Source organism: Leptosomus discolor, chromosome 27, assembly GCF_034619465.1.
Source record: "Leptosomus discolor isolate bLepDis1 chromosome 27, bLepDis1.hap2, whole genome shotgun sequence".
NCBI lineage: Eukaryota > Metazoa > Chordata > Aves > Leptosomiformes > Leptosomidae > Leptosomus > Leptosomus discolor.
This window is the reverse complement of record NC_141417.1, coordinates 485,198-491,197: the sequence shown is the minus strand read 5'-3', so window position 1 is coordinate 491,197 and position 6,000 is coordinate 485,198.

Here is a 6,000-nt window from a genome sequence, read left to right as displayed (position 1 = left end):
TTATTTATTTATTTATTTATTTTCCTATTTTTAAATTGCACATCAAAACTCTACCCTACTGGCAGCGGGTCTCCACGGGGCAGCGTGCAGGGGGGGCAAGGGGCCGCGAGCCCCCGCACCCCCCGGGAGCGGAGCCCACCCAGCCCCGCCAGGCCACGCGCTTGTGCTTTGAACCAGTGGTTGAAGGAAGAAGCACCTACAGGGGGGAGGGAGGCGCCCAAACCGCCGACACGGTGCCGGGTTCGCACCGCGGGCGCCACGGGACGGAGCGCAGACCCTGCCGCCCCCGGGTCTTGGAGGGGGACGGTGCCGACGGCGCTCGCTGCGGGGACGCTGGGACCCCGAGCCCTAGAGCTGGCGTGCTCACCCCTCCCTCCCTGCCCGAGTACGAAGGCACCCGCGTTAAAGGCTCCCCAGCGAGAACGGCCCCCCGTTACGGCCCCCTGTTACGGCCCCGCCGCCGCCGTCCAGCGCGGCCGCACGCGGGTTTCGGCTCGGCAGGTTCCACGTTTCGGTGCGCCGGAGGGGAGCGGAGCCGGGGCGCTGCAGTGAAGACCCCCCAGAGGAGACGAAGCGGCTGCTACACACGGAGGCGCGGGCGGACGCCGAGCACACGGGGCCGTCGAAGCAAGGGGCTCGCCCGGGGCCGCTCATCCCCCCGACCCGCCCCTTGCTGGGGCGTTCGCCCGGCTCCTGCCCTCGCTCGGCCGCACTTGGTTCGGCGCCGGGGCCGCGGGTCCGAGAAAGCGTTTCCCCAGGGCTGTGCCGCAGCCCGGCTCTCGCCAGAGGTAGGTGTGAACAGTGCAGAGAAGACACGAGTTAAAGCAGCTCTTCATTATCTACAGCCCCCACAAACGAGCCTGGAGAGAATCTCCCGTCCTGCGCTGGCTCTTCCTACGGCACAGAAAGCTCCTGCCCGGGAGCAGCCGGCCCGGCCCGGGGCAAACAGGAGGACTAGGGCGAACGGGGGGACTGGGGCGAACGGGGGGATCAGTCCCCGGGCTGGTCTCACACCAGGGCACCGACGAAGCCCAGGGCTCAGGGTGCCCAGAGCAGATGGAGATGGGGGCGGAACTGCCTCAGGTCCTTCCCAGGGAACGTTGCGCTCTGCTCCCCGAAACAGCCCAAAAACCAGCGCCAGGGACTGGAGCGTCCAAGGCCTCGGGGTCCAGCCAGCGCCGGGGCAGCCGAGGGGACGGTCACGGCATATGTGGGCGAATGTCCCAGCCCCGGCCCCGCGAAGGTGGGCTTCGGCCCCGCAAGGGGAGCCGGGGGTGCCCGGGAGCGGCTCTGCCGAGCGCCTGCGCCCGCTCCCCGCGTTTGGCACATCCGCAGCTGGACTAGGAGAATCCCGAGACCCCTCCCCGTCCCATCCCCATCCCCGGTGCCGGACACCCGTGGGGATGGGCAGAGGAGCCACTGCTGCCTCCTGGGATGACCCCCCCGCAGCAGCAGGAGGGCACCGAAATAGGGCCCGAGAAGGATGTTAACAGACGTCAAACCCGGCGGGACGGTCCGAAAGGCTGCAGCGGGGCGGGGGGGGGCGAGCCCTTCGGTACCAACCTGTGCTTCCCTGACGCAGGACAGGGGAGAAATGAAGCAAATCTCCGCAAACTCCCTTCCACGTGTATCGAGGAGGAAAAGGGAAGGGAAGAACCTACCGAATGACTTCAAAAGGACTTTGAAAGGGGTCTTAGAGGACTCGGAGATCTTTAGAGCTAAGGGAGCGCCTGCTGAGACCAACCACGAGCACGAGCACAGGTGTACGGACCCGCACGCCTGACATCCGCGCTCCCGACCCCGGAAAGGGCGAGGAACGCCGGGCACTGGGAGCCAGGAGGTCTCCGACCAGCAGCACTGGACCCTCCCAGCAAACACACGCAGTTTCTTAACGCCCAGCCCTGCCCAAACCCCAGCCCGCAGCCTGCTGCTCCGAGCCCACACTCAATCCCGGCCCGTGGCGGAATCCGGCCCGACACCAGCAGCGTTTTAACGGGGTTTCCTGGACACCAGCAGGTTTGGGAAGAGCGGGGAAGCACCGCGAAGCCCGGCCGTCCCCTCCGCCGCGTGTCCCGCAGCTCCCTGCCCAGTCCCTGCTCTGCCGCGCCGGGACGGAGCTGGAGGGAGAGGCTCTGGCCTGAAGCCGGCTCTCCCGGCTCCCGCCGCGGTGGGTTTGGGGCGCGCAGAAGAGGGAACGTCGGCTGGCGGGCGAAACCGAGGGCTCAAAGATAAATTCAGATCTGCTGGAGGAGGAGGAGGAGGAGGAGGAACTGGCACGTAACGATTTCAGTGCAATTTTCAAGCCCGCGCTGCCGAACGCGGCGGCTGCAGGAGGTCGCTTCAGGACGCGCGTGTGCCCACCGGCTGCGGGGGAGCGCGGCCGCCGCGGAACACCGGCTGCGGGGACAGGCAAGGCCGGGACCCTGGGCAAGGACGTGCCTGCTGGAGGGCTGGGCCCGGGCTCGGCCCTCTCGCGAGCCCAGCCGGGCCGCGGGTTTTGCTCTCGGCCTCCCTCCGCCCGCCCCACCTCTCATCCCCGCAGCCGGAGCCGGGCGCCGGTGAGGGCAAAGGGACGTGTGACAGCGGAGGCGAGAGCTTTTTGGGGCGGAGGACGAGCACCCGCTCAGCACCCCCTGCCCGCCCCCCGCCGGCGCTGGGGGATGCTGGAAGCAGCCGTTTTGGTTAGTCCCTCACGCAGGAACAAAGCTCTCCAGGCCAGCGCTCAGGGCAGGCCCTGGGTTTGTCCCAACGCCCCCCGAGCCCCCCGCACGCGGCTCCCGGCACGTCAGGACCCTCTGCCCATGACCAGTCCCCGTCACCTTCGATTTTCCTTTTGGTCAACCCCCCCTCGGTCACTTGCAGGCAGATCCGGGCAGCGCCCCCCGCACCCCCCTCCTCAACGGGCCGCGTCTCACGTAGTGCAAAACAACGCTGCCGGCGTCAGGCGCCCGAACGCCGGGAGCCCTCGCCCCGTCCCGCAGCGGGGCCGGGACCTCTTGTGCCCCCGGCCCCCTCCCCGCCCTCTCCTCCCGGCGGGGGCCGCCACCGTGTTCTACCTGACTGGGACTAACCCGATCGGCGACTCCATCCGCGTCCTTGGCCGGGGGCAGAGCTGGGGAGGGCTCGCTGCCGGGGCGAGGAAGCCGGCGGCAGGTCTGTGGCGAGACGGGCAGCGCCGGCAGCGGGCGGCAAGAGCAGCACGGCGGGGACCCGCAGCACCCCGGGGCTCCGAGGACCAGCGACGACCCCTGGAAACTAAGTGCAGAGCACCGAAGAAACGGCAGTTTTGGTCAAGCCGCGAGGAATTCGCTCTCTACGGCCCCAGGAAGCAAAAAGAGAAAGGACGGGGAGGAAGGACCAGGCGCGCGAGGCAGCGGCCGCCCACCCTCCGCGGCCGAAGGAGCAGCCCCGGCGGGACCGAGAGCACGGGACGGTCGGCGCCCCGGGTCGCCGAAACATCACACCCACGGTCACCACCGCGGCTCAGCTCGAGGTTTCCATGCATTCACTTTATTGTTTTCAAGTGGATGAACAATATCGATACGACCGGGTCGAGTAAGGCTATGTTCCTCTCTTTTCCCTCCTCCTCCTCCCCTGCGCGGGAGGGCTCGGGCAACGCCCGCACACGGGGCCGAGCCGCTCGCACGCTCGCCACAACACCGAGACACGCCGGAGGAAGAGCCGCTTGTCCCTGACTGGCGCTGAGGTCTGTCCTACCTTGTTCAAAGAAACGTTTATGTGCATCACGTACAGAGGTGCAGCATTTACACACAGGACATTGTAAAGACACAGAGCTTGCTACAGACGCCTGCGAGTCCTCGGGGACGCGGCCCCCTCCCCACCCTGCCCCTGGGGGGCTCTGGCTCCCGCCTGTCCCAGCCCCACGGGGGGCTCCCGGCGGGTCCCTCGCCCGGGCGTACGTTACCCTCCGCCTCCCCGCGCCGAAGCTCCCGCCGACGCTTCGGCCGCGTCTCGGCTTTGTTGGGTTTTTTTTTCTCCGTTCAAACGCACCCGGCGCTGCCGAGCCCAGAAAAATTCAGCCGGGAGAAGAGGTTTGAACAGCTCCTCGCGTCCTTGGGGAAAAACAAAGAAAAGGAGGAAAAAAAAAGGAAAGGAAAAGAAAACAGAAAAGGAACAAAACCCCGAAGCAAAGCACCCGCGTGTCCGCGCCGGGATCTCGAGCGGGAGGGGCTGGTTTTTCCTTTGGTTTCTCACTGAAGGCAAAGGCGAGCAGGGGCTGGCGGCCTGCACGGGTCCGACCCCAACATTCACGCCTGGGGGGACCCCACGGTCCCCCCGCTTGTGGTCCCTGTGGCAGGCGGGGGGACGCGGGGACCCTCGGGGCGGAGCTGGGAGGGAGCAGGGGGGGCTCCCCGGGCCTGTCCCCCCCCCACCCCGCCGAACAACAGAATAAAATCAAAGAAAAAGGTTGTTTCTGGGGTCTTTGCAGTTTGTTCTTTGTCTCGGTTCGTCACTCGCCTCTCACTGACACCTCGCCCCCCTCGCTGGGGGACCCCGGGGGACCCACAGAGTCACCACCACACCCAGAGCGCTCCAAACAAGCAGAAAAAAAGGACTTGTTCCATTTTTTTTTGGAGTTTTTGCTTTGTTTTCAGTGCTACTTGTCTATCTGCCAGATTCCAGCCCTGGGACGTGGTCCACGGGGCCGGGGACTGCACCTCGCTTTTGGTCGAGGGAGCCCCTTGCTCCGCCCGGGGCAGGGACGGGGCAGAGGGGGAGCGGGGATGGGGCAGCGGGGGGTGAAGGGGGGGGGAAACATTTTCCTAAAGCAAAAAAAAAAAAAAAAGTCTCAAATCGCCTGCAGCTCGGGAACAGCAACAACAAAGAAACACCAACCAGATTCCCACCAGCGTCAGGTTATTTCTGAATTTCATCGAAGTGCCCGTGGAACCAAGCCGGGCCCAGCCCCCGGCCGCCCCGCCAGGACGTTACATTCAGTGTTTGTCAGCAGTTTATATGGCTCAGCGGGGCCGCAGGGCCGGCAGCCCCTCTCTAGCAATGGCAGTGCAAATACACCTGGGAGTTGAAATGTATTTGTGCTGTGGTTTGGTTTTTTTTGTTTTTTTTTTTTTGTTTTTTTTCCCTCTCTCTCAAAACACACCTTCCCTTTGTTCATTCATTCCCTAGAAACAAACTTTTCTTAAAATCAAAAATGAAAAAATAAACCCAAAGACACTCTCTTGTCCCTTCCGCTCGTGCTGCTCTATCCCGCGGGACGCCAAGGGAACCCAGACTCATGCTTTAACAAAAGTGCTTATTACTTGAAGCAAGTGCTTTGGACCAAGGGGGCGGAGAGAAACTTCCTTTTTTTTTTTTTTTTGGGAGGTGGGGGCGGCGGAGGGGACGGGTGACCTGGTGCCTGCGTGTCGGGAACCAAGAGCTTTACGTAGCGCTGGGGCGGGGGGGAGCCGGGAGAGTCGCCGCTCGGCGAGAGCTACAGCGAAGGGGCGCCGGGCGGCGGCGGGACGCGGAGCGGGAATGGTCCAACTTTGGCATAAAGGTCCGTGGGCAGGAGGATCGGGGGAGCCCCCGCCCGCCGCCCCGCGAGGGGCCGGGGGGGAGCGGGCCGGGCAGCGGAAGTTTCCCTCCATCCCTCTTTACAATGCACTAGGGAAACCATCACAAATCTCGTTTAGCAAAATAATGCATTATTACCAAACACTTTGATTATTACTTAAATTGTCAAGCTGTGCTGTCAAATGTATACAATACAGCGTTAAAGGAGAACAAGACTGGTACCCGCACGGAAACTGGCCGCGCGCCCCCCTTCCCACCCCACCCCGTTTCCTCCCACGTGCTCCCAGGCCACGGATGCGCTGCTGAAACCTCGTTTCCCTCCGTTATTATTATTATTATTATTTTCAATAAGACACAAGGGGAGGGGAGAAAAAGATCCTCGCCAAGAGCAAAGAACACACGTCTCTCGAGCAGGGAGCGGCAGAGAAGAAATGGAGGAGCCCTTACAGAGATCACATTGAT